The following is a 22,806-nucleotide window of genomic DNA, read 5'->3' as shown; positions in this document are numbered from 1 at the left end:
GCCAGAAGAAAATCCCAGAGGTCAGTTATGAAGCAACATGAGACTGGGTGCAGGAGAAACCCCAGTGCTGTGCTGGACAGCAAAAGGACATGGAATGGGAGAATGATCAGAAGGGGTGTGTTAGATGAGGAAGCCAAACTCTAGAGGGAAAGGGGGACAAAGACTGAACAAAGAAAAGAAAACACCTTTTCTATGGTAATTTCTGTGTAAGCAAAGGCAGAGCCTGTCAGAGCAGGGAAAATGGGAAATGGCTGAAACATAGCTCTGGCACACCACTGACTTAAGCTTGAATTCTGAATTCTGGTTCTGCCACTTTTTGTTGGGTAGTCAGTCTTAGAATCTTTGGACTTTGAGTAATATTCTCTCTACATCTCAGTTTTCCAAGCTAGCCACAAAATGGGAATAACAGTAGTACATATTTCATAGAATGTTCTCAAGGATTAATGTGACAATGGCTATAAAATACTTTGAGAATATCTAACCCCATGGCATGTGCTTAAGAGATGTTCACTGGAAGCAGCAGGAGCAGAGACTGGAGGAAGAGGAAGGAAATTAAAGCAGGATTTGATAAGACATGGAGGATAGCAAAGGAAAGCAGCTGAGTAGGGATGAGAAGGGCTACAGTGTTGAGAGAGGATGCCGGGAAGGCAGACATGGAGGAGCCATTCAGGGAAACCTGGAAGGCCTGGCAGAGAGGTTGAAAAAAAAATATTTTAAGCAGGAAGGAGTCACTGAGAGACTCTGGTCAGGAGAGTGAAGTGGTTTTTCAAAAAATAATATTTGAGGAAAACTTACACTGACACAGGATATAATGGAGAGAAGTAATCAGGCCCAGACTCAGAAGCTCTTTGAGGAAGGCATATCAAAGACAGTAGGAGCTTTTAGGTGGAAACGGTTTTTAAAGAGTCAAACAAAAGAAATTTCACAAATGAGACTAATAGGAGAGATGAAATGGCCTTGGTGGCATGGTGTGGCATTGTCTATCTATGGGTACCTCCAGCTGCCCACTTCTGCTAATCATTTCCATCTAAATGGATAAAAACCTTCTACATAAAATCATGAAACATGACTAAAACTATTTCCTCATTTGCAGTTGAAGTTTAAGATGCATGTGCACACACACACACACACACACACACACATGCACATGCATGTACACACCACACACACAGGTCCAAGGTCTTCTACTGTGGTTAAAATAAACTCAGTCCTCAACAACTGTCCTGGCCCTGCCACTCTCCAGCCTCACAGCTGGAGAACCACGCCCGGCTTACAATGTACCCCTTTTTCAGGAGCCTGGAAACCAATTCCAACTAGCTCAAGAGAATAAGTTTTGGATGGGGTGTAGAAAGGAGAGAAGATGGAAGTGAACAAACTGGTGTGTGAATTAATAACCCAAAGCCTTCCCCTCTAACATGTCAAGTGAATTGTAGTTTCCAAACACAAACTTGGGGCTCTCTTTTACCTCTGGTAAGGCCAGAAGGTACACACACGTCCATCTGTCCCCTAAATCTCTTTCCTGCTCATCCTTCACGTTTTAGTTCTTAGCAGTTTGAAGAAATCATCTCTCAGTCTAGCCCTCACATGCTAAAGCACCTCCCTTTCCCTTCTCCAACAGATCCATGACCATCCTTCCTGGGACCTTGTTCTCAAAAAGTGGTCCCCAACATCACTATGAGCATATAAGGGATATGGAAGTTTGGGCCTTACTCTAGACCTATCCCAAATCTGCATTTTGATGAGACTTCAAGGCAATTCTTAAGCATGTTACAATTTGAGAAACGCTCCATGAAGAGTTTACAGAACTTTCATGTCACAATTACCTATTTACCTGTCAGTGTCCTGGAAGGCAGGCATTTCTTGTTTCTGGCTGTATTCCTGCCAGATGACCTGCTACAAAAGATAGGTGTTCACTAAGTGCTTGCTGGCTATATGAAAGAGTAATGAGTGAACATGTCGAATGTGATTTATGCTTACATAGCCAGGAATGATTTCCACAAGGATTCTAATAGTTACCCACTCAGAATGTGGGAGAAACATTTAAACACACAGATAATAAATTAATTTTAAGGTGTTTATTCTTAAATGCCTACTTATTTATACCAGCAACACCTGTCCCTTTCTTGAGACTGTCTCTTTAGTGTTACAAAGAAATTAAAGTATTCCAAGAGTTAGAAAATGTATATTCTTTAGGAATGAAACCATCAAAATTTATGTATCTGTTTTTAATTTGTCCTTAAATGTTGACCAATGAATCTTTATGACAATTATTGACTTTATAAAGTTCCCACTAGATTAATATGCAGTGAAATCTGGGCATTTAAATATTTTTTAATCAATGTTTTCATTTGACCCCCCCCCCACACTTTTTTTTTTATCTTTTGACAAACGGGCAGTGGTAAGAGTAGTTTGTCATTTTTAAGGCTCAAGGATTAGATTCTGACTAATTGGAAGATTTGCTCATTATTTAAATGAAACTTGTTTGCAGTTTCATCATCCGTGTGGATCTAGGCAAGCCATGGACTAGCCCATCAATTTGGTTAGGAAGGAATAAATGAATAAGAAGAATGGCAGCGCTCTCGTGGGAGGCTCTCTGTTGCTATATTAATACTCCTGTATTAATTATCCACATAAATCCACTCCCAAGGCTGGGCGATTACCTGCTCTGCTCTAAGCTCCCACATCAGATGGCCTCTGGCCTTGCTGTGCCTACATTTGATTCCTGATGTCAGCAAGGACTGTTTGCTGATGTGCTCTCTAACAAGTGCACACCAGGAAGTGGAGGCTCCAGGCAGTTAGGAGTTATTTGGGTTTCAGGCTGTCTCTAGGAAGGAGGTTAGCTCTCAGCCACTCTGTAGGAGGGACTCAACCCTGGCACCCCTTTCCCAATAGGATTTGAAAAATGCAGTCACCTTGCTGGGTGTGGCCACAAGAGGCACTGGGCAGGTTGGTGTCATTGGTAGGTCACTCAGGAACTTAGACAACCAAGGCCACAGGACGGAGGGAAAAGGAGAGAGGCAGCAGGAGAGCACTCCCATCTCCTTCTGTAAAAGGGTTCAAACTCAGCAGTAGAGTCCACTTCCCCTTCCATGTACCATTTTCATGTGAAGGAAGTGCAGAGTCAGATGACAATGACACTGGGGCTAGCTTTGACCTAGAGAAGAAACAGCTGCAAAGGCACAGAGACAAGCTGCAGAAGGAAGGTCACCAGAGACCTAGAAACATTCAGCTGAGGTACACAGCTGGAGGGTTTCCGTACTATGGATGTCCAAGCCTTTCAGTATGTCCATTCAGAGGCGTTACAGCTTAGGCCCTGTGTTGCCTCCCTGGTTCACTTTTTACCATTAGACAATGTTCTAAAACAGCTTGTTTGGGTTTAGCCCTAGACAAAAGGCATTCTCTGGGGTACTTTACATAGAACCCCTCTGGACAGATTGAGCATGGAGCACCATCCTGGGGGTACATCCCTGTCCACACCAGCAGCCAGCACACCCACAGCCTTGTCTCTTGGCTGGGTTCTACTCAGTTTTGAGACTCGGTCTATGGTATCCCAGGAGCTGACCTGCACCCCCAGGCTTCCACATCATGCTGGGACGTTTTCCACTCAAGCAGTTACCACCCCATCCTGTGAGGGCTGTCTGCGAGGTGGCTTGTTACTCTTGCACCACTGCAATGCAATACAAAGCACAGTGTCTGGCCCAACAGCCATTAAATAGTTTTATTTAACGAAGTAACCATGGTGACTTCCTGAAACTCAGCTATAATAATACCTAATACATGGATAAAAAGGTCAGATGACCAGATTTTCTGTTTAGTGTATTTATTGGGAGGGACAATAGAGTGGGACAAATAGAAAGCCCCAGTTCCAATCAGGTCCCCTTCTTTACCCTTTCCCTTTCCCCCCATGGGGAGAGGAATGTCCTTTCTTTGAAAGTGGACCCTCACTTACCTGGTGTCCTGCCCTGACCAGAAGAGGCTGTCTCATTTTCTCCTGCCTTCCTCAGGTGGTTTTGGTCTGCGAGGGACTCCAGCCACGAGAGGATGAGCTTCTGGAACCGCAGAGAGTGCTTCCGGAGGCCTGCTGTGCTTCCGGTGTCTACCGGGGGCCACAGCCAAACACTACCTCTACCTCTGTTCACATTTCAGCTTCTGTTTTTGCCACCTCTTCCTTTTTCATCTCTACATGAGTATGTTTTCTTGCCCAGTCTTTAATTTTCAGGATGTTCACCCAAAAAATGAAGCAGTATTTCTGGTACAGTTAGTTTGTTGGTATCTTGCTCATGATTTTTGGTGCCTGACTTGGATATGTTTCAGTCTTTTTCAATGTAACTACACCACATGGCACTACCAATGCAGCACTGTGCATTTTTAAATGAGTAAGACAGAAAGCTTTGTGGTATGTTTTAGAACATAATAAATTTTTAATTAAAATATTTTCAAAATTTTTTAAAGATTCTGCTTTTGGTTAGAACAATATTAGGTTCATACAAAATTAAGCAGAAGGTACAGAGATTTTTTACGTATCCTGTTCCACAAAGACACAGCTTTCTCCATGATCAACATTTCCTGTCACATTTGTTAGAACTGATGAACCTACATAAATACATCACTATCACTCGAAGTTCACACTGTGTATTAGGGTTTATTCTTGGTGTTGTACATTCTGTGGGTTTTATAAAACATGGATTCACCATCACAGTATCACACAGAGTAGCTGCCGTGCTCTGAACATTACTCAGCCTATCCACCCCTTGTTTCCTTCAACCCATGATAACCACTGAATTTTTTGCCATCTCCATAGTTTAGACATATACTTGGAATCCTACAGTATATGACCTTTTCATATTGACTTAGCAGTATACATTTAAATTTCCTCCAGGCTTTTCTTGACTTGATGCTGCATTTCCTTATAGCAATGAATAATACTCCATTGTCTGAATGCCCCTTGTCCACCTAGTGAAGTCTGTCTTAATTGTTTCCAAGTTGTGGTAAATATGAATAGAACTGTTATAGACATCTGTGTGACAGTTTTTGTGTGGACAGACATTTTTACTCCTTTGGGTAAATGCCAATTTGTACAATTGCTGGGTCACGTACTCAGCAATTCATGTATGTTTAGTTCCATGAGAAACTGCCAAACTGTCTTCCAAAATGGCTGTTTCATTTTGTAGTCTCACCAGCAATGGATGAGAATTCCTGGGGCTCAACATCTTCACCATCACTTAGTGCTGTCAGTGTTCTGGATTTTGGCCACTCTAATAAGTGTGTAGTGGTGTCTCATTGTCGCTATAATTTGCACTTCTCTAATGACATACGAGCTGGAGCATCTTTTCATGTGCTTTTTGCCATCTGTATATCTTCCTTGGTGAAGTGTCTATTTAGTTCCCATTTTTTTAATGGGATTTTTGTTTCCTTATGGTTCATTTTTAAGGGTTCTTTGCATATTTTAGATAATGGTCCCTTATCAAATATTTTCTCCCTGTCTCTAGTTTATCTTTTCTTTCTGTTGATCATGTATTTTTCAGAGCAGAAAATTTTCATTTCAATGAAGTTCAGCTTATCAACTCTTTCTTTCATGCATCATGCCTTTGATGTCTATTCTAAAGAGTCATTACCAAATCTAAACTCATCTAGATTTTTCTCCTACATCATTTTATTGGTATTTTATAGCTTTGCATTTACATTTAGGTCTATGGCCCATTTTGAGTTAATTTCTGTGAAGAGTGTAAAATCTGTGTTGTAAACTCATCTCTTATTTGTTCTAGCACCATTTTATGAAAAGATTTTCTTTGTGCCATTGTATTGCTGTTGCTTCTTTGTTAAAAATCTGTTGACTATATTTGTGCAAGTCTATTTCTGACCACTATATTCTATTCCAATGATCTATTTTGATCTATTTGTCAATTCTTTCACCAATATCACACTATCTTAATTATTGTAGCTTATGGTAAGTGTTGGTGCCACATAGTGTCACTTTTTGTTCTTCTACTTCAACATTGAACTACCTATTCTGGGATCTTTTGCCTCTTCATATAAACTTTAGACTAAGTTTGTCAATATCCATAAAGTAACTTTTCTGGGAGTATAATTAGGATTGCCTTGAATCTATAGATCAAATTGGGATGAACTTATATCTTGGTAATAATAAATTTTCCTATCTATGAACATGAAATATCTCCCCATTTATTTAGTTCTTTAATTTCATTCATCATGGATTGGTCATTTTCCTAATATGGATTTTGTACATATTTTGTTATGTTTATAACTAAATATTTCACTTTTTGGTGCTAACATTTGTGTTTTTAACTTCAAATTCCATTTGTTCCATGTTGATATAAGGAAAGTGAATGACTTTGTATATTAATCTTGTATCCTGCAAACTTGCTAAAATTACTTCTTAGTTCCAGTAGTTTTTTGCAGATTCTTTAATGTTTTTCATGTAGACAATCATGTCATCTGTGAAGACTGATTTATTTTTCCCAATTGTTATAATTATTTCCTTTTACTACAGTATTGCATAAGGTAGGAATTACAGTTGAAAATGAGTAGTGAGATCCTGTCTGGAGGTTGGTACAAGTGTTGGGGGGAAGATATATAGGGAAGGGGTAAAGGCGGGTGAATATGGGGAAATATGTACTAGTGTACAAAAATAAAGCCTACTGAAACTATTCTAAGAAGGGGGGAGGGGGATAAGGGAAAATGATGGAAGGGGTGAATTTAAGATATATTGTAAGCACTTTTGAAAATGTCAAAATGTACCCCCATACAATAATACAATAAAAGTTTTAAAATAATAATAATATAATAAAAGTTTTAAAAAAGAAAACAAGCAGTGAGAAAGGACAGTCTTGCCTTATTTTTGATCTTAGTGAAAATGTTTTGAGCTCTCTGTGTCCTCATCTCATATTTCTCTTTCTCTCTCTCTCTCTCTCACACACACACACAAAGTTGAGGTTTAAAAGAAAATTTTGTGGCCATAAATCTCATGGTTACCTTCCTAGTAACAGAGAGCAATTACTTTCGATGGACAACTTTTGAATTATCTCTACGTGTTGTGGGTTTAATTGTGCCCTCCCCCCAAAAAATGTGTTCTCAAGTTCTAATTCCTGCAACCTCAGAATGTGATATTATTTAGAAATAGGATCACTGTGGATATAGTTAGTAAAGAGGTCACAGTAGAGTGGGATGGGCTATTGGTCCAATATGACTGGTGTCCTTACAAGAAGAAATGTGACACAAAGATAGTCTCAGGGAAGAAAGTCAGGTGAAGATAGAAGCAGTGATTGGAATGATGCAACTATAAATCAAGAATTACCAAAAATTGCCACAAGTCAATAGAAGCTAGGAAGAGGCAAGAAAGGGTGTTACCCTGGAGCCTTTAACCAGACTGTGTCCCTGCTGACACCTTTGTTTCAGACTCCTAGATTCCAGAACTGTGAGGGAATAAATTTTTCTACTTTGTGGTATATATTATAGGAGCCTCAGGAAATGTATTTGACATGAATATAAATCCCCAGAATCTTTGAGAATTCTCTTCTGTGTTGTACAAAACCTAGCTTCTCTACTGCAAAATCATTTTTCTATAAGCACAAATGCAGTAGCTTTGTAGTGGAGTTTCTTCCTGTCTACCAAAGGGTCTAGCCTGCTGCCTAGGCTTCAATACATCACCTATATTCTCTCTTTTAATCAACACAGGCCTAGATCCTTTGGCTTTTCCATATCACCAAGTTCACTGAATCCCTGAATCATTTTCATTGCTTATGCTTTACTTTTTCCATTGCTACAATATCCTTTTATCCCAAAGTGATAAGAATTGAAAATGATATCCTAAATAAGACTCTGCTAGTCCTTTTATATAATGGTAGAATAATTCTCTTTGACTCAAATTCAATACCCTCTATTCACACCTCTCAAAGCTGTTGGTACATTTTCGTATTGCTTTATCACCGTGGTTTCAAGTACTAGCTATTGTCACACAGGAGCCACAGGCAGCTGAGAGGGTTAGTGGTTATAACCCATTTGCTTTCTGCCATTCATTTCATCATGTCACTACTGTTTGAAATTGAACACTAATAACATGTATTTAATATGCACTTTATTCAGCATTATAAACTGTCTGTAGTAATTAGGTCAGGTATATAAAATGGAAGCCCCTTTCACTCAAAGGTTAGCAAAGGAACCAAAACTGACACTTACTGAACACCAACTATGTCAGACACTTAGTACTTTGTACACATGATCTTCAAAACCCTATGAAGTAGGTATTGTTATATTTTTAATTTCCATACCATAGATTCAGACTCAGAAAAGGAAAATACTGTGACCCAAAGCCACAGTGAAGTACCAAACCATGGTCTGGAATCAGCATGACACCAAGGCCATACTCTCTGCTAGCCAGGAGAGGAAAAGGGACAGTCTTCTCTTCTGCCTGAGAAAAACTCAGACCCAAAAGAACATTAATAAGCCAAAGAAGTGGTATATTATGCAGAAAGAGCATTGTACTAGAGATAAGGAGCCCTGAGCTCCAGAATCTCTGTTCTCCGGAGATTCTATAGGCCAGGAGCTCATAAACTGAGTTTCATTTGCCCAGGGTTGAGCCCCTCCCTGTGTACCTTCACTTCATACATACTTTTGGTGCACCATGTTTATTCTACCTAGCTCAGAATACTTTTGAGTTCATATTCTTTTCTTTTCCTTTCTTCTTCTTAGATTTCTTGGTTTTTCCCAGAGCAAAGGACATACAGCAAAAGCAGGAGCAAGAAAGCTCACTTCTGCCTCGCAAATTCTCATGTGGATAGGGCCAGACTGCACTCACACCACGGTGTCAGCGACAGCAGGACCCTGGGGAAGAGCTGTTGGTCCAATTCCTGCAGCTCCGCTAGTCACCCTTGACCAAGCACGATCAAGCATGGCAGTTACCATGGCAACCATTGCACTGTGCTCCACAGGTCATCTCTGCAGATGCCACCAGCAACAGACACTGGCTCTACTCCCCTCCCCACATGCTCTGACTCAGCAGCCCCATTGATGCTCAGGCAACAGGTCACCAAAAGCAGTGAGTCAGGAGATCCAAGGAGGAACATCTGTCCCTACATCTGCATTATGCCCATAACAGGTATTTATGCACAGTAGAGACCTCCTTCTGAAGAGGGCAGAGAACCCATGGATACGCCTCAACATTCTATGCTATGTGCATCTTCCCAAAGAGAATGTTTTTAAATCCCTGTTTCCTAATGGAGCTATGAATTAAGAATCATCCTCCCTGCAAGTTGAAGATGTGGGCTCAGCTGTGCAGACCCTGCCAGTGCCTCAGTGTGTATACAAGTTCCTGGACATCTTCATAATGCAGCTTCTGGTTCTGAGAATGGGGTGGAGACTGGGAATCTGAACTCCTTCCAACTCCTAGGTGCCCCACCGTGGAGGCCTTGAGCAGCAAAATCTGAGGTCACACTAGCTCCTACTGTATGTAAAGCTGACCCTGCCCCATCCCTCCCATTTTTCATCTCAATATAATAAGGACCAGAATAAATATTAACTGGTTCAAAGCACACATTTCTACAGGGCAGAAACTACATCTGCCTGGGATAAAGATAATGGCTACAATTTATTGAGGGCTTGCTCATTGCCAGTGCATAGCACGCACACACATACACACACGTAAGACATAACACCTTGTACTTCATCAAAGTTTAAAGATGAGGGAACTATGGTTTAGGTTGTTATGTGACTTACCCAAAGTCACATTCTCAGTACATAGGTAAGCAGGATTGAAACCTGTCCAAGCCCACATGACATAGCCTTCCCATACTTCTCTGAGGTCTTAGTGCACACTGCTTCCCAAGAGCAATGATCTTCTCATGAGCTTCTGTGCCCCGCAACCCGCAACGGCCACTGCTTCAGGGGAGGACAACACAGAAAAACCCAAAGAGGAAAATACCTATATGCACGACTAGTCATCCCTATGGCTATTATTTCAGTGTTCCAGGTTTTTGTTCATTGAACAAGGATTTAGTGTTTCCCATGTACAAATCACATACAGATTGAAGAAGCAAAAAAAAATAGGCTCTGCTTCCTGTCTGATTTTTAATATCTACATATCTGAGCCTCAAGCGGGAACTTAGTGTCTGTCTTGTCTAGGCCAGTCTCTGCCATGGTAGACTTCTGTCACTTCTTGTCACAGGCTGGAGTTGAACTTCAAAGGTGTCACCAGTAGAGACAAATATTCTGGGGCTGGAGTGGTGGGATAATGAAGGTCTGTGGCAGACTAATCCTAGCTGGAAGAAGAAGTCTAGTCTCTAGCGTCAGACATCTGTCTCAAACTTTAGCACTTACTAGAAATGTGGCCATAGGAAAATTGCTTACCCTCTCCCAGCATCAGGGTTATTTTTCTGTTTTGCCTTAACATTGGTACTATTCACACCTTCTTCAAAGGTTTTATTCATAAGTATGCCAGGTGCATAATCCCAGGCCCATGATGGGCCCAGGGGAGGACACTCTTCCTTCCTTCTGCTGGTACCAGTGCATGGGTTGAAAATGAGAAATTAAAGGTGAATCAAGGAGAAGAAAAGGAAGTAGCAGCAAGACAGAGCTGATGCAGAAATTCCATTCCATGCCTCTTATAAGAGCAAGCAGACTAGACTGGGAACGGTCAGAGGAAGGGATATTGCAGGCACATGACAAAAGCACCCTTGGCAATCAAAGCAAAATAAGGCAACAAAGATGAAGCCAGTCTGATTCAACACAGGGATTCTTCCTGGAAGCAAATTGTGCTAGCAAGATTGTTGAAGCAGTCTTTCCCCATCCCTTTCTCCCTTCCTTGCTTCATTCCTTTTACCATTTACATCCATGATCTCCTTTAGAAGTTCCAATCTGGTATGGTTCCCTTGATTTTAGAAGGGTATACTGGGGAGTGGGCATATAGAATTGTTACTGGGTCTACAACTTCTCCCATTGGTCCTCAGATAAACTTCCTCACGTTCAGTCTTTACCCATCAATTGTAGGACATTGTAAAGCGTGCATTCCTCATACTTATACAGAGTACATGAGTAAAAATACATTTTTGTCTCAGAAAAATGAGTTTCACCTGAATGAACAGAAATGGGTGTGAGGGACTTTTTGTCATTTCCCAGATAAGTAATTCTGTACTGATTCCTCTTCTTATTCAATGACAGATTCTTCTAGATGGCCACCAAATATATTTCTTCTCAACTGTATTTCCCAGACACTCTTACAATTGGGTAGGGCCATGTCACCAAATTCCACATAAAGGGACATGGGTAGAAGTGATGCATGATAATTTATACCTGGCTTATCAAAGCTTCCCACACAATCCTCTATTCAGTTCTGAAAGAGGCCAGGGCAACCTGAAGCCATAAGATAACAGCCACACAAAGAAAGCACTGTAGGTCTCTGATTTGATACTTGGTATAGCCACCTAATCCACATTGAGGCTATGACATGAACAAGAAATATACTGACATTAGGTTATGCCTTAGGATGTAAAGGTGTTTGTTATAGCAACTAATATGACTTACTCTTACTTAAGAAAAGAAAATGTTCTTGACTAATCTTCACCATAGACTAGTCTGTTCCTGCTATCCCCAGCCCTACTTAGCTCCAAGCACTATGGATCATATATCTTCATGAAAGTTCATCCCAGAAGCCCCAGGTTAGCTATTTCAAACTAATAGAAACCTTTTCTACCTGGGTTTATTGCTCAGACACTGAGAAGTGACTCACAGCAAGGGTGACTCCCTTTTTCTCTATCCAACGAGTCCCAAGTTTCTCTGCTTAACAGAGTTCTATATCACAACAACCGACTTGGGTATTCCAGAAAGTATCTGCCTACTAATAGGACTATGGAAAATGGGAAGTAGAGAAAGGAAGGAGGAATCACACTGTATGGAATGACCTGTCTTTCTAGTGCCAAGTTTCATATTCATTATTTGAGTTTTTGGGACAATCTAGTATCTAAGACAAATTGCCACTCCCCCCTCTATCACATCCTTGTGATCATATTTGCCAATGTTTTTCAATATTATTCAAAAGCAGGAATTCTCAGACTTTAATGTGTATACAAATGTCATGGGAATATTTTTAATAAGAACATTTGGATTCAGTAGACCTAGTATAAGCCCAAGATTCTGCATTTCTAACAAGCTTTCTGGCAACATTCATGAAGTTGATCTAAAGTCTGCACAATAAGCAGCAAGGATGTGGGGGGGAAACTATGGATAAATTAGATATATTATACTCCTGAATTCTATCTCTTACATCTCTGCCTATGCCCTCAAATAAAGGGAATACCAGCAGATTGGGAATTATTGTCTTGCTCTGAGTCCTTTCTCCCCTTGACATGTCTATTTCTGTAGACATGTTACCCAAGCACATCACTTCACCCAAGCAGAAGTATACAAGAAGTTTCCTCTCCCACTGTTGATGCTGGTCATAAGAAGTTATAGGTGAGAAGAGAAGGGATGCCTTCCAGAATCCTGAAGAGGGCCTCTGTATTCTCTATTGGGAGCCTCCAAACCAATTCTCAGCTCAAGAATCCTTGAATTATGGTGGTGGGAAATGGGAGACCACCTTAGGAATTATCAGTACTGTAGTTTCCAAATGGTGTTTTGGGTACAGAATCCTTTCTCCCAATACAAGCATGCATTAAACTCAAAATGAAAGGAAATAAAAAGTAGCAAGTCTCACAGTAAAGGAAAATGAGGCTTTTATACTCAGAGTCCTTGTAACAGTGGTTGAAGGATTTACCCATGTCTTGCATCTTGTTAGTGGCAGTCGCAAGATGAGGATACAGATGCCTCTACCTTAGTTTCCACCATGCCAATATGTTTAGGGAGGTTTCCAGAGAAGTGGAGTAGTGTAGGGGAAGAGAGAGTACAGGCTTTATGGTTAAGTAGAAACAGATTTAAATCATGATTCTACCATGTATGGCCATGTGACCTTAGCTACTTTTCCCCTTTGCGTTTCCATTTGCTCATGAGCAAATTAGAGATACTTCCTACATGCTGGCTGTTGAAAAGATGAAACATGAACTTAAAATTACTATGCTACAATGTGAACAGAAGCCACCACCAAATTGGTGGGTTCAGTATGTTGTATGAGTATACGCAACTGTAAAAATTATCATCACCATTTTGGAGAAGTTTCACTCAACTACCTCAGATCCCATTCATGCTAAGGCAAACCCAACCACACCTCCACATAGAATATGCGGTGTGGACACTGTCTCACCACTTCCTGACTTTGCTCATTCCCCTGGGCCCATGGACTAGGATGATAAAGAAAGCAGCATTCTGTCTCCATGAGACACATATGGCATCTATAGAGGACACTTTAAGCTTGGTCTGAAGGGGCTAAGAGCAGGTACCAAAGATGGTGCCAGGCCACAATCTAAATTCTTTGGAGAGGGGATTGGACTTTGATCACATGGTAAAGCGAGATCACACAAGGGAGGTGTGAGGATAGGTAAGACACCCAAAAAACTAGATAGCATTTGTTGCCCTCAATGCAGAGAGACTAAAGCAGATACTTTAAAGCAACTGAGGCCAATAGGAGAAGGGAACCAGGAACTAGAGAAAAGGTTAGATCAAGAAGAACTAACGTAGAAGGTAACACCCACGCACAGGAAATCAATGTGAGTCAATGCCCTGTATAGCTATCCTTATCTCAACCAGCAAAAACCCTTGGTCCTTCCTATTATTGCTTATACTCTCTCTACAACAAAATTAGAGATAAGGGCAGAATAGTTTCTGCTGGATAGCGAGGGGGAAGAGGGGGAAGAGGGGAGCGGGGGGGGGGGGGTAGTAAGGGAGGGGGCGGAGGGAGGGGGGGAGAAATGACCCAAACATTGTATGCACATATGAATAAAATAAAAAATTTTTAAAAAATTCCTTGGAGGCCTACATATAAGAGGCCAATGAGTGAAAAATGGGGCCAGGGTAGGAACGTCCACCCAGGACAGGGAAGGGTTGTCTACAAATCATTTGCTGACTCTAGCCAGGAAACCCATATGGAAGAGAAATCTACATTGTGTCTGTGCTCTTTGTGCCTTATAAGAATGTTATTGAGATCTTTGCACAGTTTTTCCAAGCACATTTTAGGGGAGAGGCTCTAATGAGGAATTGTGGGTCTGGAGGCTAGTCCAATAATATACATGTCAAACATAGATGACTGCATGACAGCTGCAAAGGTCATAGATATGAACAAAAAATATGGATGTGAACCCTGATTCCTGTGCAAACAGCTGAATACTAAAGCTTTAATGGGAAGGAGATACAAGGGAAGAACAACAGGTCTTCACTTGGACAATCGACCACTTTTTCCAAAGGCCAGGACCCACAAGAAGTACAACCATTTTTCTGTGTGTGTGAGGTCTGGGAACTGAGACCATGGGGACTACTAGGAATGCCTACTAGAAGCTGCACACTTGCCTGCTACTCAGATCTACTGAGTCACCCATCTTGAGATGGGTGTCTAGGACCCTGTAGGTCATGTAAAGTCACCAGGAACTCATATACAATGCACACAGGTTTGAGAACTCCTGTGTAGAAGAGTCATATGCAGGGTAGTTTACAACCTCACCATTGCTCTGATTTAGGTACTTGTGTGTTTGGGAAGAGTCATAGCAAGGATCACCTGGGATGTTTAGGTAACCAGCGCTGTCCTGGCAAGGGGGGAAAAGTTAGGGCAGAAAAGAGGCAAATGATCACCACGAGAAATCTCCAGACCAGAGCCTCCAATGGCATCTCTCCCTCCACTGATGTGATCACTCCAGGGAAATCCCAACTGCCTGGGCTCCCTCTCCTGATACCCACTCTCACAGTCCCCATCTCTCATTCTCCCTGTGAATGTCAAGTGCCCTCTTAACTTTGTAAAAATCCCAACTCCACAACATGCAGACTAGGGAAGTCAATTCCATTCTTTGCCATTGGTTGGATGATGGGGATTTTTGTCACTCTAGGATAGTGCCAGTCTTCTTGGAGTCTTCACTGTCAGCACATGGTCAGCATATCTCCTTGTGGTATCACCAAATCTGGACGGTTCTCCTGCATAGACCCTCCTCATTCTATACCAGTGGTTCTTAGCCTTGACTGCAAACTCATCTATAGAGTTTTTTTTTAAATAATGATTCTTGGCTCCAAAATCCAGAGGTTCTGAATTAATTGGACAGAGGTATGCACTGGACACTGGAAATTTTCAAAGCTCAGCAAGTGATTCTAACATCATTCATCATGACCCAAGAACTGCTATGTTGCAAGGAAATTCATAGGCCCAACACTGACTTCAGACTGCCACTACCCACGACACTTTAAAAGTTACCAAACCCTGGGCTCCACCCTGGGCCAAATAAATCAGAATAGCTGGCTGTGACAATTCAGCTGTCAGTACTTTTATAAAGCTCCCAGGTGACTCTAACATACAGCCAGGATTAGAAACCACTAGCAGAGACCAAAGTCATGGCCAGGAATGATCGCTGGAAAAAGAGCAACTGAATGTTGCTCTGTGTGGAAAGCAAAGGAATAAGGGAAATATCGCCCACTTACAAGGCCACAACAATGAGGGTCTTTTGTTCAGACTTTGATTTGACTTCATCTATTTGCCTACCTTTTCCAACTGTTAGCTGGTTACCTGCCTGCACGGGCTCTGGGAGTTTACCTTCAATAAAATATCCCACCTGCAGACTTAAACAGGGCTATTATCTGGCCTGACGTTGGCGTGATTGCTTCTGTATTGCAAAATGATTTTATCTGCTGGGTTTTTGCTCTCCCAGTCTAAGGGAGAGAAGAGAGCCCAGAAAACTCAGGGCCAGATAACAAGCCTGCCTGCAGACATTTATTTTGGCTTTCTGAACATGCATTGCCCACTGTGATCTTTGCCTAACATTTGAGATCAGTACTGACAACATTTTTAAATATATGTGGGGTTTGTTTAACAGTGGATATTTAGGAATCCAGTTTTGAAATGTCTTAAACTACTTTATTATCTGTTTATTACATGAACTAAAGGGAAAAGCTAGTGAAACATTCTGTTTTCAAAAGGGAAGCATCCAACAGTAGAAACCAGAGTACATAAATTAAGAACTAAAGAATAGGGAGTGATAGGATTAGCCTAACTAAGGCAAAGCCAGAGTAATTAAAATGGACTACTGTGTTTTAATTCCTGGGTTCATCAGTTTCCAGTGTTCTCATATTAATTCTTGCTCATATTTCCTGACTAAAATACAAGCCATCTCATTCTTCATGTACTAAGACAATAGGATTTTGTTTACGCTCTCCCTGAGTCTCTCTTTATCTGTACTCTTCTTCTGGCCTCTGTCCACTTTACTGCCTAAACAGCTTCTTTTCCACAGGTCAGATGACAGGGAAGGAAAAGAAATTTCAGGAACTGTCAGTCCATTTCCCTCCCATGGTGTCACTATTCTAATGAGATCTTCATGTTGGGAGGAGTAGAAAGTACTAATTATATTAGTCTGGAGAACTATATTTAGAATTTGAAGATAATTAGTTCAAATTGTGGTAGTCTTACAGATGTTTCTGAGTGTCTCCTCAAATCAACTCCCCTTCCTGGCATCCTCTTCCAGCTTTGTTCAGTCATATGCAGAACTGCTGAGTTGGAACAAAGAATGGTACAAACCAGCCATTTTTGTAGGAAGCCATCTGTCACTGAGCTATGGGGAAGAAGTCAGACTAAACAGATTTGCAATTACCAATTCTGCTGAGAAATAAGCAGTAAAATAACTTTCTTTTACATACTATCCTATTGAATAAGAATTTCTAACATCTATAATTCTGGTCAGTCTGCTACAGAAACCTCTAGCAATAGGTGTGAGCAATAACAAAAAAGGATCATCATAGAAACTATACAAAAAATATTGCAACAGCAAATAAGAAAAGCAGGAAAAACTATGACAGAAAAATATCAGAAGAAAAAAATTGCCAAGAACAAAGATTTTATTTATTTTTACTTTAAAAAGATATTTTTAAAGTTTTGATCTAACTTTTTAAGTTTAAAATCTAAACAAACACTTTTTAATGTTCCAAAACCCACCAGCAGTAAATGAAAGGGATTTTCTTTCTTTCTTTTTTTTTTTTGGTGGTACTGGGGTTTGAACTCAGAACCTCTCACTCTATCACTTGATCCACAACTCTAGCACTTTTTGCTTTAGTTTTTCCTTTTGCTCAGATAGGGTCACAAACATTTTCCCTGGCCAGCCTCACACTGTGATCCTCCTACCTCAAACTCCTAAGTAGCTGGGGTAACAGGAGTAAGCCACCATGGCTGGATCATAAATGGAAAGTTTTAAGGCAACTATTCTAAGAAACTCTTCTGCTCACTGTCATATTCTGATATATTCCTACAAGGCACTAAGCTCTACTTGGTTCAAACTCAGATGAAGAAGAAAGCCATCAAATTACATTTCAGAATACCACCAGTGGAAATATCTTTTATAAAAAAAAAAGCATCTCTCTTCCTGCAGAGGGATTGGAAATTTATGCTTGCCATTAATCAGGAATTTTTATATTTATACAGTATCTTTTCCATTCTCTGAAAAGGGGGAGTTATGAGAGAATTAAAAGCCTATCGAGAATGGCATCTTCTAATGAGCCACCTATGACAGAGTTCAGCACTTAATTCCTTAAACTACTTGTGTCCACCTGACCTGCAATGCTAGAGCTGTGGTCAGACCTCAAATGCAACTGACTCCAAAGTAAGAAGGCGATTGGGAAGAGCCATGCTAAGAGTTTCTGATAGCCCACTCCTAAATTAAGTTGTGACTAATAACATTTACAAATCAAGGAGAAAGTGAATTGATCCTCAAGCTTGTTCCTTATAACCCTGCTCTCAATGTATCATTTTTAAACCTGATCCTTAAAAATATAACCACCTTCATTGAATTTTACTTCGACAAATAAGGTCTGGAAAATTCATGGGCAGGAGAGTGGTGAGGTTGAATAGATGCCTGAGACAGGAATCTTCACATCTCTAATTACAGGTTCTATTATTTAACCAGTGAATAAACCAATTCAACTCATTTCAACAAACATTTATCAAGATTATGCAACATGAAGAGATCTATGATTTTACAAAGCTAAACACACAAATGATGGTGAATATTGTTTTCTGTTAAGCTAGTTAAAAACAAGAGATTCTAATGAGCTCAAAAAACAGATTTTTCTTTTATTATTCATACGTGCATACAAGGCTTGGGTCATTTCTCCCCCTGCAGATTTTTCGAAGGAGAGAGAAGTATTGGGAATGATTGTAACAGTCAGTTTTGCTACAGCACAACATACAGGCTCCTCGCTGTACTATGCAAAGCGCACAGTTAAAAACCAGGGGACTTGCAGAGAAATTGGGCTTAGAGGGTACAGCACTCAAAAACTTTCTCTGTCACATGTTAAAAAAAATTTTTTAAATAGGAACCTTAGAAAAACAGCAGGACATATGTTAAATAGTTGAAAAGTTATACAGGCTGAAGTATGGCATTTTATCTGGAAAAGGCTGGAAGTTTGCTTGTGGACATGGGTGTGCTAATATTGCTGTTTTTTTTAATTAATTAATTTATTGTTTTATTATTCATATGTGCATACAATGCTTGGGTCATTTCTCCCCCCTGCCCCCACCCCCTCCCTACCACCCACTCCGCCCCCTCCCTCTCCCCCTACCCGCTCGCTACTCGGCAGAAACTATTTTGCCCTTATCTCTAATTTTGTTGTAGAGAGAGTATAAGCAATAATAGGAAGGAACAAGGGGTTTTGCTGGTTGAGATAAGGATAGCTATACAGGGCATTGACTCACATTGATTTCCTGTGCGTGGGTGTTACCTTCTAGGTTAATTCTTTTTGATCTAACCTTTTCTCTAGTTCCTGGTCCCCTTCTCCTATTGGCCTCAGTTGCTTTAAGGTATCTGCTTTAGTTTCTCTGCGTTGAGGGCTACTGCTGCTCTTGACTTCCTGTGACGTGGTGGAGGGAGGTTGTCTAAGGGTAATGGCGGTTGTTGCAGCATTCCCAGGTGCATGGATGCCCACGGCTGTACATCGTCTCACACCTGGTAAGCTGAGGCAGCTGGCAGCTACTTGAGGAGTATGTGTCTTGTGTTCCTACGAGACTGGTGCAGTTTTCTGGATTCACCTAGTATTTCTCACTGACGAAACTGCATGTTAGCCAACACAGAATTCACATTGTGTTCAAACTGTTTCCTGATGTATGGATCACCCTGGAAGCAATTTGCAGTTTCAAAATGAGCATTTTAGCAGAACTAACTTGAGATAGATATATAGATATATATATATATACACATATATATATATTTGAATTATAGATAGACATGATATATAGATAGGCATGGATATTTATATATGGAGATATATTTATATACCCATATTCTAGTCTTTTGCAAAACAATGTTCTTCCTCATTTGTCACAAAGCTTATCTGATTAGTACTTTTGTCTTAGCAGTTAAACAATTTCAAAGGAAAACCATTTATGATTTTAAAATAAGAACAGCGGTAACACTCATTGCTGCAAGCAGGTAATAATCCCACCCCAGCAATGGTCTTGCATGTACCTTCAAGCTATAAAGCCATATGGCTTAAAGCTGCCTGGGGACCCAGAAACCAGGCTCTGAACCCCTACCTCGGCAAGGTTTCCTTTTGCCTCTGACAATGCACGCTGCTCACTCCTGACTCCCTTGGGAGCTCTTCAACTTAAACAGCAGAGCTACCAGAGAAGGGGTATTGAACATAGATAACACCTGAGACTTATCTTCTGTTCCTCTTCTTGTCCCTTTTCTTCACACAGCCTTAGGCACACGTCATCATTGCCTACAAGCATCAGTTTGACACTGGCTTTCTCATACCCAATATGGTGGGCTTACTGGTACAGCAAATAGTCAAAGAAGACCCTTTAATATTTATGTAAGAAACCTAAGTTTCCCAATACTCCCTCAATTATTTACCCTGAGTAAGTACACATGAAGCCATGGGCTAATGAGTGGCATATGTCAAATGGACTCAAATCCCAATAAAGCATCACACCTGTCCGGTAATGGTGACTCCTTAGTGCACTATGAATGGGTCCATTCTCTCTAGTCAAGTTTTCCAAGGTTGTATGAGAAAGAACAATAGAAAGGGGTGCCCAAAGCTCCATGGCTACAAAATATTCCACATACATTTCTCTGGTAAGAACCACAGGGCACCCAAAACACCATTTTTACACTGAACCCAATGGCATTTGTCTTGAGATAATTCCACTACCTTCTCTTTATGTTTTGGCTTAGTTTGCTTGCCTACGCATAATTTATCCTATGGGGTTTAATTCCTACATGAGAATATAATCCAACCTTCTGCTATAAACACAGCTACTATTTCATCCCTGTGACAAGCAGCAGGGAGAGAAATCAAACAGTCGGCCCCTAGTGAATTAATCTATATGCCCAGTTTCCTAAGAGAAGTGTGCCTCAGACAATAGACTGGGGCTTAACTCTTCCTTGTCAAGACTTCATCAGCAGTAGTCAGATTGCATTCTTCTCCTCACTTCTCACCCCATTACTCATGAAGAATCTCTTTTCCCATGAAACCTGAGCTAACATACCCAGCAACCAATGCTGAAATAAGCAGTAAAAAGTGAAGTCTCACCATCAGAAGCACATTAGCATGCAAATATTTCTACAGGAAGAAGAAAAATTCCTGGGCTGCAGTTTTGTATACCCCACTGTCTTAAATGTTGCTATCCTCCATTGGAAAGCTCACCCACCTCTACTGAGAGACAACAGTGTTCAGATCATGGTTACTAAGTTTGGACAGCGACTGTTGGCCCTGGGTAGAAAGGGCACGCCAAAACTACACCTCCATTCCATTGCACAGGTATGGTGGGGGGAGGTCTTTTAGACAGAAGTCAAGATAAATAGAGAGAAACAGGTACTCACTATACATTTTATAAGAACTGCTAGTTTCATTAAACCTCACTTAGTGAAAAATAAAACCCCAAACTGACCCGTGCTGTGATGTTAGAAAGAAATCTGGGTAAAGGAACCCAACTTAGAGGGAATGGAGTGATTTCACACCATGGTGGATTTATCCTTCCCACCCAGCGGTCAGTTAGGCAGGCAAATGAACAGTTAAAAAGACTCCACTGAACCATAATCCTCAATCGTTACACTTAAATGGCTCCTCTCAATATAAAGGAGGCTCTTCAATAACCATAGATCTAATTTCTGTTAATTTTATGTAACTCTAACAGAGTCATTAACATTCGTAAAGCCCACCGCACAGGCAGCCTCTCCCCTCCCCACACTCCTCATTTCTCCTGCCAGCGTATCTCTTGAAAATTTAATTATTACCAGTGGAATTCCTGCACTAACTAAAGGCTTTTGCAATCAAATCAATAGTTGATGAAAGAGAGGTCCTAAAAAAGCCACGTTAAATGTGTTATCCTCTTCCATTTCTACACCATCCGGGTAGCTCCTTTCATGATGTTACAATTGGAGACCCTCAAAATAACATCCCTTTCAGGCAGTTAAAATGTCTAAGTGTTATTCAGAGATGGCTATTATATATTTATAAGGACTCCCTATATGCCTCTTCTGGATGTATTAAGTGCTCTGAAGAACTGTTTGGTTTATACCAACTCCTACACACTGATCTGAGGAATCCAGAAGGAAACACTCAAGGGCATAGCTGCGCACATAGGGAGGTGTCTGCAGGGACCGTGACTGCTACAAGCAGAGAGGTCCATTTTGTGTGTTACTTAGAAATTGAAGTAAGTCATCTCCCACTTCTTTCCTTCCTCTTCTACCCCCCAGCGTTCAGCTCTGATGGAAGAGCCCAGATGCTGGGCTGTGCCTTTGTGCTCTTGCATCTAGGAAGTCTCTAGCACAAAATAACACGTCTTTGGGAGAAAGAGATGCTTCTGCGGTCTGGTGTCCTTTGCAGCTATCAGTGGGATGGGCTTTGGTCCTGTAATTAGACAAAGAAGGTTCCATAAAGATAGCCTTTGATCCAGGCCCAGTGTGTTGCTGTAGTTGTACTCGTGGCACTCCGCCCACTCCCTACGTGACCGTGTTGTGAACATATGGCAGGGACATTTGTAAATGGCTACCTGGTTCTCCAACAGAGGGATCAAAGAGAACTGAAGCATCACTGTCACCATGCTGACCACACTGTGGATATTCCCCAGTGACCAGAGGCCAGGCTTTGGATAAACTCTCTGCATAAACACGAGTCCTCTCCTAGCTGGCTGACAGGCTGCATGGGTGAGTGAGAATCCTAGACCATGGGACCAGGTGTGTGACACAATTCCAATAGTCTAATCTTAGATGTGGGAAGCAGGCACACACTGCCTGGAAAATCCAGCCTGCTACTATTTTCCTGCTAAATTGTCCAGATAATTACTGTGCCCTTCCATGTCTCTTTGACTTAGAAACCCAGTCACCCAGGACGATGCTTGTCCACCAACAAGCAATTCCCAAGTGCCTTCACTGCCCTCAGGAAGTTTTATTCTAGTGAAAGTCAAAACGATGACTGGAGAAAGACCAGTGGACATGGACAACAACTCATGAAGAGTGGGACACAGTAGGAGAGGATGTCACATATGAGAACTGCAAACCACAGTCCTGCAAGTCTTCATGGAGAGAGGCTTGCTGTGGATCTTAGCAGGCACTGGACCATTTTAGTCTCACACATAGAGAGCAATGTGTGTGCACACATCGTGTGGCAAACGGAGGAGGCTTCGCACAGCTGGGCGTGGCCAGAGCCACCAGCCTGCACACATTAGACCTGGTCACCCCAAGA

The sequence above is a fragment of the Castor canadensis genome, chromosome 1, assembly GCF_047511655.1.
Source record: "Castor canadensis chromosome 1, mCasCan1.hap1v2, whole genome shotgun sequence".
NCBI lineage: Eukaryota > Metazoa > Chordata > Mammalia > Rodentia > Castoridae > Castor > Castor canadensis.
The sequence above is the reverse complement of the archived record's forward strand: the minus strand, read 5'-3'. Positions refer to the sequence as shown.